The sequence below is a fragment of the Lagenorhynchus albirostris genome, chromosome 9 (assembly GCF_949774975.1).
Source record: "Lagenorhynchus albirostris chromosome 9, mLagAlb1.1, whole genome shotgun sequence".
Classification (NCBI taxonomy): domain Eukaryota; kingdom Metazoa; phylum Chordata; class Mammalia; order Artiodactyla; family Delphinidae; genus Lagenorhynchus; species Lagenorhynchus albirostris.
In genome coordinates, this window is record NC_083103.1 from 44619964 (window position 1) to 44629574 (window position 9611).

Consider the following 9611-nt stretch of genomic DNA (forward strand, 5'->3'; position numbering starts at 1 on the left):
TATAACTGCAAGTTTGTACCTTTTGACCCCTTTTACCCTTTCACCCACACTCCACCACCCCCTGCCTCTGACAACCCCAATCTGTTCTCTGTGTCTATGGGGTTAGGTTTGTTTGGTTTTGTTTTTTAGATTCTACGTATAAATGATCATATGGTATTTTTCTCTGACTTATTTCACTTAGCATAATGCCATCAAGGTCCATCCAAGTCATTGCAAACAGCAAGATTTTCTTCTTTTTATGGCTGAGTAGTATTCCAGTGTGTGTGTGTGTGTGTGTGTGTGTGTGTGTGTGTGTATAATCACATCTTCTTTATCCATTCACCTATTGATGAACACTTAGGTTGTTTTCATGTTTTGGCTATTGTAAATAATGCTGCATATTTACAATATAGGACATTTACAATATACAACATAGGGGGGACATATATCTTTTTAAATTAGTTTTCATTTTCTTCTGATAAATACCCAGAAGTGGAATTCCTGGATCACACGGAAGTTCTATTTTTAATTATTTGAGGAACGTCCATACTGTTTCCATTTTTGTAAATAAGATGACAGACGTTAATTAGATTAATATGGTGATCATTTTGCAATATATATACAAATTTCAAATCATTGTGTTGTACACCTGAAACTAGTATGATGGTATATATCAATTACACCTCCAAAAAAAACAACAAAAAAAAAGGAAGGGGGCTTCCCTGGTGGCGCAGTGGTTTAGAGTCCGCCTGCCGATGCAGGGGACACGGGTTCATGCCCCGGTCCGGGAAGATCTCACGTGCTGCGGAGCGGCTGGGCCCGTGAGCCATGGCCGCTGAGCCTGCGCGTCCGGAGCCTGTGCTCCGCAACGGGAGAGGCTACAACAGTGAGAGGCCCGCATACCGCAAAAAAAAAAAAAAAAAAAAAAGGAAGGCTGATTCTGACACACAGGCTCCAGGTAATGGAAATGCTCTGGGTCCCCGAAGACAGTGTCAGCACAGCAAAGGCAACAGGTCAGTCAAGTGTCCTTTGTCAGAAGGGCCTTTCCCATCCTCAGAGGCATTCCCTGCTCCTCAGTCCTTTCTGTTATATCCAGGCTCCAAAATGTGGCCAGAAGGAGCTGCACCTGAAGAAACTGCACTGTGGCTTCTGATATCAGCAAAGCGGCTGGCAGAGAATGTTCCTGTTCTGCTGATCTGATGGCTCGCCTGGGAGAAATATCCATATTAAGATGGAACTGATTCAAAAGTGCAAATGAGGATGTGTACTCAAAAGCACCAGTATAGCAAAACCTGAAGCGGGCAGTGAAACATTAGAGAAATCACTCTCCTCCTTAGGTTAAATCCCTCCATAAATAGCTCTCCAAGGGAACTTCTACCGATGGACTTGGGTTTAGTTATTGCTTGAAGTGAGTCACTGTTTGGGAAATGATTACTAACGTCGTTGGATTTGTCATTTGGGGATTAACTAAGTCACCCCAAGTTACATGTGACATATTGGAAAAAGTAGGGAGAGAGGAGACAAAAGACCTGGATTCTAGTTTGAACCTCACCCTTACTAGATTCTGAATTTCAGGCTCTTCACCTTTCCCGGGGGGATATCTGCCCTGCCTTCCTTAGTTATTCTAGTTCCTGGAGCTGCACATACAGCTCTCCCCTCCGAGAACACCCTCCTTTAACTTTCCACTTGGTGGGTCCTTTGAGTCACCTCAAGTCTCCCATCCTTCAGGAAACCTTGCCTTGATTTTGTTCTCCCTTCGTTCCCAAAACCTGTGCAAACATCACTCCATTTGAGGACAGGAAAGACATTTCACCTCTGTGTTCTCAACGTCTAATATAATGCATTTCATACTTGTTGACTAAACTAATTGCAGTTCTTTTACAAACAGTACAGTGCTACATAAAATAATTACCCTTACGTTGTTAATCACAAAGTTATTAAAAATAAAAATAGATAGTAGTGCCTTAGTTTTCTTGCATCTTTAAACATTATGTTTTTCTTTTTAATTGAAGTATAGTTGATTTACAATACTGTGTTAGTTTCAGGTGTACAGCAAAGTGATTCAGTTATGTATATATGTGTATATATATATGTATTCTTTTCCACTATAGGTTATTACAGGATATTGAATATAGTTCCCCATGCTATACAGTAAATCCTGGTTGTTTATTTTATACATAGTAGTGTGTATCTGTTAATCCCATACTCTTAATTTATCCCTCCCTGTCTTTTCCCTTTGGTAACCATAAGTTTGTTTTCTATGTCTGTGAGTCTGTTTCTGTTTTGTAAATAAATTCATTTGTATTATTTTCTAGATTCCACACATAAGTGGTGTCCTGTGATATTTGTCTTTCTCTGTCTGACTTACTTCACTTAGTATGATAATCTCTAGGTCTATCAGTGTTGCTGCAAATGGCAATATTTCATTCTTTTTTATGGCTGACTAGTATTCCATGGAATGTACATACCACATCTTCTTTATCCATTCATCTGTTTATGGATACTCAGGTTGCTTCCATGTCTTGGCTATTGTGAATAGTTTCTTGCATCCTTAAAAACACTCCACAAAACTACAAAAAATTACAAAGCTTGAGAGGGGCCTTCAAGATGGTGGAGGAGTAAGATGTGGAGATCACCTTCCTCCCCACAAATACATCAGAAACACATCTACGTGTGGAACAACTCCTACAGAACACCTACTGAATGCTGGCAGGAGACCTCAGACTTCCCAAAAGGAAAGAAACTCCCCAGGTACCTGGGTAGGGCAAAAGAAAAAAGAAAAAACAGAGACAAAAGAATAGGGACGGGACCTGCACCAGTGGGAGGGAGCCGTGAAGGAGGAAAGGTTTCCACACACTAGGAAGCCCCTTCGCGGGCGGAGACTGTGGGTGGCGGAGGGGGGAGCTTCGAAGCCGCGGAGGAGAGCACAGCAACAGGGGTGCGGCGGGCAAAGCGGAGAGATTCCCGCACAGGATCGGTGCCGACCAGCACTCACCAGCCCGAGAGGCTTGTCTGCTCACCCGCCGGGGTGGGCGGGGCTGGGATCTGAGGCTCGGCCTTCGGAAGTCAGATCCCAGGGATAAGACTGGGGTTGGCTGTGTGAACACAGCCTGAAGGGGGCTAGTGCACCACAGCTAGCCGGGAGGGAGTCCGGGAAAAGGTCTGGACCTGCCTAAGAGGCAAGAGACCATTGTTTCGGGCTGCACGAGGAGAGAGGATTCAGAGCACCGCTTAAAGGAGCTCCAGAGACGGGCGTGAGCCGCGGCTAACAGCACGGACCCCAGAGACAGACATGAGACGCTAAGGCTGCTGCCGCCACCGAAAAGCCTGTGTGCGAGCACAGGTCACTATCCACACCCCCCTTCCGGGGAGCCTGTGCAGCCCGCCACTGCCAGGGTCCTGTGATCCAGGGACAAATCCCCCGGGAGAACACACGGCGGGCCTCAGGCTGGTGCAACGTCACGCCGGCCTCTGCCGCCACAGGCTCGCCTTGCATCCGTACCCCTCCCTCCCCCTGGCCTGAGTGAGCCAGAGCCCCCGAATCAGCTGCCCCGTCCTGTCTGAGCAAAGAACAGATGCCCACCGGCGACCTACATGCAGAGGCGGGGCCAAATCCAAAGCTGAACCCCGGGAGCTGCGTGAACAAAGAAGAGAAAGGGAAATTTCTCCCAGGAGCCTCAGGAGCAGCGGGTTAAATCTCCACAATCAACATGATGTACCCTGCATCTATGGAATACCTGAACAGACAACAAATCATCCCAAATGGAGGAGGTGGACTTTGGGAGCAACTGTAGACTTGGGGTTTGCGTTCTGCATCTAATTTGTTTCTGGTTTTATGTGTATCTTAGTTTAGTATTTAGACTTTATTATTATTGATAGATTTATTAATTTGGTTGCTCTATTCCTTTATATATATATATATATACATATATTTCCTTTTTCTCTTTTTGTGAGTGTGTATGTGTTTGCTTCTTTGTGTGATTTTGTCTGTATAGCTTTGCTTTTACCATTTGTCCTAGGGTTCTGTCTTTTTTTTTTTTTGAGGTACGCGGGCCCCTCAATGTTGTGGCCTCTCCCGTTGCGGAGCACAGGCTCTGGATGCGCAGGCTCAGTGGCCATGGCTCACGGGCCCAGCCACTCTGTGGCATGTGGGATCTTCCCGGACTGGGGCACAAACCCGTGTCCCCTGCATCAGCAGGTGGACTCTCAACCACTGTGCCACCAGGGAAGCCCAAAATTTTTAATAATTAAAAAAAATTTTATTTTAATAACTTCATTTTTTCTTCCTCTCTCCCTCCCTCTCTCTCTCTCCCTCTCTCTCTCTCACTCTTTCTTTTTTTTCTCCCTTTTCTTCTGAGCTGTGTGGCTAACAGGGTCTTGGTGCTCCAGCTGGGTGTCAGGCCTGTGCCTCTGAGGTGGGAGAGCCGAGTTCAGGACATTGGTCCACCAGAGACCTCCCAGCTCCAAGTAATATCAAACGGTGAAAGCTCTCCCAGAGATCTCCATCTCAACACTAAGACCCAGCTCCACTCAATGACCAGCAAGCTACAGTGCAGGACAACCTATGCCAAACAACTAGCAAGACAGAAACACAACCCCACCCATCAGCAGAGGCTGCCTAAAATCATAATAAGGTCACAGACACCCCCAAAACACACCACCGGACACGGTCCTGCCCACCAGAAAGACAAGATCCAGCCTCATCCACCAGAACACAGGCACCAGTCCCCTCCAACAGGAAGCCTACACAACCCACTGAGCCAACCTTAGCCACTGGGGGCAGACACCAAAAACAATGGGAACTATGAACCTGCAGCCTGTAAAAAGGAGACCCCAACTGCAGTAAGTTAAGCAAAATGAGAAGACAGAGAAACACAGGGCAGATGAAGGCACAAGATTAAAAAAAAACACCAGACCAAACAAATGAATAGGAAATAGGCAGTCTACCTGAAAAAGAATTCAGAGTAATGATAGTAAAGATGATCTAAAATCTTAGAGATAGAATGGAGAAAATACAAGAAGCATTTAACAAGGACCTAGAAAGGCTAAAGAGCAAACAAACTATGATGAATAACACAATAAATGAAATTAAAAATTCTCTAGAAGGAATCAATAGCAGAATAACTGAGGCAGAAGAACGGATAAGTGACCTGGAAGATAAAATAATGGAAATAACTACTGCAGAGCAGAATAAAGAAAAAAGAATGAAAAGAATTGAGGACAGTCTCAGAGACCTCTGGGACAACAATAAATGCACCGACATTCGAATTATAGGGGTCTCAGAAGAAGAAGAGAAAAAGAAAGGGACTGAGAAGATATTTGAAGAGATTATAGTTGAAAACTTCCCTAATACGGGGAAGGAAATAGTCAATCAAGTCCAGGAAGCACAGAGAGTCCCATACAGGATAAACCCAAGGAGAACCATGCCAAGACACGTATTAATCAAACTGAAAAATTAAATACAAAGAAAAAATATTAAAAGCAGCAAGGGAAAAACAACAAATAACACACAAGGGAATCCCCATAAGGTTAACAGCTGATCTTTCAGCAGAAACTCTGCAAGCCAGAAGGGAGTGGCAGGACATATAAAGTGATGAAAGGGAAAAACCTACAACCAAGGTTACTCTACCCAGCAAGGATCTCATTCAGATTTGACAGAGAAATTAAAACCTTTACAGACAAGCAAAAGCTAAGAGAATTCAGCACCACCAAACCAGCTCTATAACAAATGCTAAAGGAATTTCTCTAGGTAGGAAACACAAGAGAAGGAAAAGACCTACAATAACAAACCCAAAACAATTAAGAAAATGGTAATAGGAACATACATATCGATAGCTACCTTAAATGTAAATGGATTAAGTGCTCCAACCAAAAGACACAGACTGGCTGAATGGATACAAAAACAAGACCTGTATATATGCTGTCTACAAGAGACCCACTTCAGATCTAGGGACACATACAGACTGAAAGTGAGGGGATGGAAAAAGATATTCCATGCAAATGGAAATCAAAAGAAAGCTGGAGTAGCAATTCTCATATCAGGCAAAATAGACTTTAAAATAAAGGCTATTACAAGAGACAAAGAAGGACACTACATAATGATCAAAGGATCAATCCAGGAGGAAGATATAACAATTGTAAATATCTATGCACCCAACATAGGAGCACCTCAATACATAAGGCAAATGCTAACAGCCATAAAAGGGGAAATTGACAATAACACAATAATAGTAGGGGACTTTAACACCCCACTTTCACCAATGGACAGATCATCCAAAATACAAATAAATAAGGAAACACGAGCTTTAAATGACACATTAAACAAGATTGACTTAATTGATATTTATAGGACATTCCATCCAAAAACAACAGAATACACTTTCTTCTCAAGTGCTCATGGAATATTCTCCAGGATAGATCATATCTTGGGGCACAAATCAAGCCTTGGTAAATTTAAGAAAATTGAAATCATATCAAATATCTTTTCCAACCACAATGCTATGAGACTAAATATCAATTACAGGAAAAAATCTTACAAACACACGGAGGCTAAACAATACAATACTAAATAAGAGATCACTGAAGAAATCAAAGAGGAAATCAAAAAAATACCTAGACACAAATGACAACGAAAACAGGATGATCCAAAACCTATGGGATGCAGCAAAAGCAGTTCTAAGAGGAAAGTTTATAGCAATACAATCCTACCTCAAGGAACAAGAAAAATCTCAAATAATCAACCTAACCTTACACCTAAAGGAACTAGAGAAAGAAGAATAAAAGACCCCCAAAGTTAGCAGAAGGAAAGAAATCATAAAGATCAGATCAGAAATAAATGAAAAAGAAATGAAGGAAATGATAGCAAAGATCAATAAAACTAAAAGCTGGCTGAGAAGATAAACAAAATTGATAAACCATTAGCCAGACTCATCAAGAAAAAAAGGGAGAAGACTCAAATCAATAGAATTAGAAGTGAAAAAAGGAGAAGTAACAACTGACACTGCAGAAATACAAAGGATCATGAGAGATTACTACAAGCAACTATATGCCAATAAAATGGACAACCTGGAAGAAATGGACAAATTCTTAGAAAGGCACAACCTGCCAAGACTGAACCAGGAAGAAAGAGAAAATATAAACAGATCAATCCCAAGCACTGAAATTGAAACTGTGATTAAAAGTCTTCCAACAAACAAAAGCCCAGGACCAGATGGCTTCACAAGTGAATTCTGTCAAACATTTAGAGAAGAGCTAACACCTCTCCTCTCAAACTCTTCCAAAATATAGCCGAGGGAGGAACACTCCCAAACTCATTCTACGAGGCCACGATCACCCTGATACCAAAACTAAAGATGTCACAAAAAAAGAAAACTACAGGCCAATATCACTGATGAATATAGATGCAAAAATCCTGAACAAAATACTAGCAAACAGAATCCAGCAGCACATTAAAAGGACGATACACTATGATCAAGTGGGGTTTATCCCAAGAATGCAAGGATTCTTCAATATATGCAAATCAATCAATGTGATAAACCATATTAACAAACTGAAGGAGAAAAACCATATGATCATCTCAATGGATACAGAAAAACTTTTGACAAAATTCAACACCCATTTATGATAAAAACCCTGCAGAAAGTAGGCATAGAGGGAACTTACCTCAGCATAATAAAGGCCATATATGACAAACCCACAGCCAACATCGTTCTCAATGGTGGAAAACTGAAACCATTTCCTCTAAGATCAGGAACAAGACAAGGTTGTCCACTCTCACCATTATTCTTCAACATAGTTTTGGAAGTTTTAGCCGCAGCAATCAGAGAAGAAAAAGAAATAAAAGGAATCCAAATCGGAAAAGAAGAAGTAAAGCTGTCACTGTTTGCAGGTGACATGATACTATACAGACATAATCCTAAAGATGCTACCAGAAAACTACTGGAACTAATCATTGAATTTGGTAGAGCAGAAGGATACAAAATTAATGCACAGAAATCTCTTGCATTCCTATACACTAATGATGAAAAATCTGAAAGAGAAATTAAGGAAACACTCCCGTTTACCACTGCAACAAAAAGAATAAAATACCTAGGAATAAACCTACCAAAGGAGACAAAAGACCTGTATGCAGAAAACTATAAGAGATTGATGAAAGAAATTAAAGATGATACCAAAAAAAGAGAGATGATACCAATAGATGGAGAGATATAACATGTTCTTGGATTGAAAGAATCAACATTGTGAACATGACTATACTACCCAAAGCAATCTACAGATTCAATGCAATCCCTATCAAACTACCAATGGCATTTTTCACAGAACTACAACAAAAAATTTCACAATTTGTATGGAAATACAAAAGACCCTGAATAGCCAAAGCAATATTGAGAAAGAAAAACGGAGCTGGAGGAATCAGGCTCCCTGACTTCAGACTGTACTACAAAGCTACTACAAATCAAGACAGTATGGTATTGGCACAAAAACAGAAATATAGATCAATGGAACAGGATAGAAAGCCCAGAGATAAACCCATGCACATATGGTCACCTTATCTTTGATAAAGGAGGCAAGAACATACAGTGGAGAAAAGATAGCCTCTTCAATAAGTGGTGCTGGGAAAACTGGACAGCTACATGTTAAAGAATGAAATTAGAACACTCCCTAACACCATACACAAAGATAAACTCAAAATGGATTAAAGACCTAAATGTAAGGCCGGACACTATCAAACTCTTAGAGGAAAATATAGGCAGAACACTCTATGACATAAATCACAGCAAGATCCTTTTTGACCCACCTCCTAGAGAAATGGAAACAAAAATAAACAAATGGGACCTAATGCAACTTAAAAGCTTTTGCACAGCAAAGGAAAACATAAACAAGACGAAAAGACAACCCTCAGAATGTGAGAAAATATTTGTAAATGAAGCAACTGATGAAGGCTTAATCTCCTTTAATATGAGCTGCTCAATATGAAAAAAACAAACAACCCAATCCAAAAATGGGCAGAAGACCTAAATAGACATTTCTCCAAAGAAGATATACAGATTGCCAACAAAAACATGAAAGGATGCTCAACATCACAAATCATTAGCGAAATGCAAATCAAAACTACAATGAGGTATCATTTCACACCCATCAGAATGGCCATCATCAAAAAATATACAAACAACAAATTCTGGAGAGGGTGTGGAGAAAAGGGAACCCTCTTGCCACTGTTGGTGGGAATGTAAATTGATACAGCCACTATGGAGAACAGTATGGAGGTTCCTTAAAAAACTAAAAATAGAACTACCATATGACCCAGCAACCCCACTACTGGGCATATACCCTGAGAAAACTATAATTCAAAGAGTCATGTATCACAATGTTCATTGCAGCTCTGTTTACAATAGCCAGGACATGGAAGCCACCTAAGTGTCCATCGACAGAAGAATGGATAAAGAAGATGTGGCACATATATACAATGGAATATTACTCAGCCATAGAAAGAAATGAAATTGATTTATTTGTAGTGAGGTGGATGGACCTAGAGTCTGTCATACAGAGTGAAGTAAGTCGGAAAGAGAAACGCAAATACCGTATGCTAACACATGTATATGGAATCTAAAAAAAAAAAAGGTTCTGAAGAA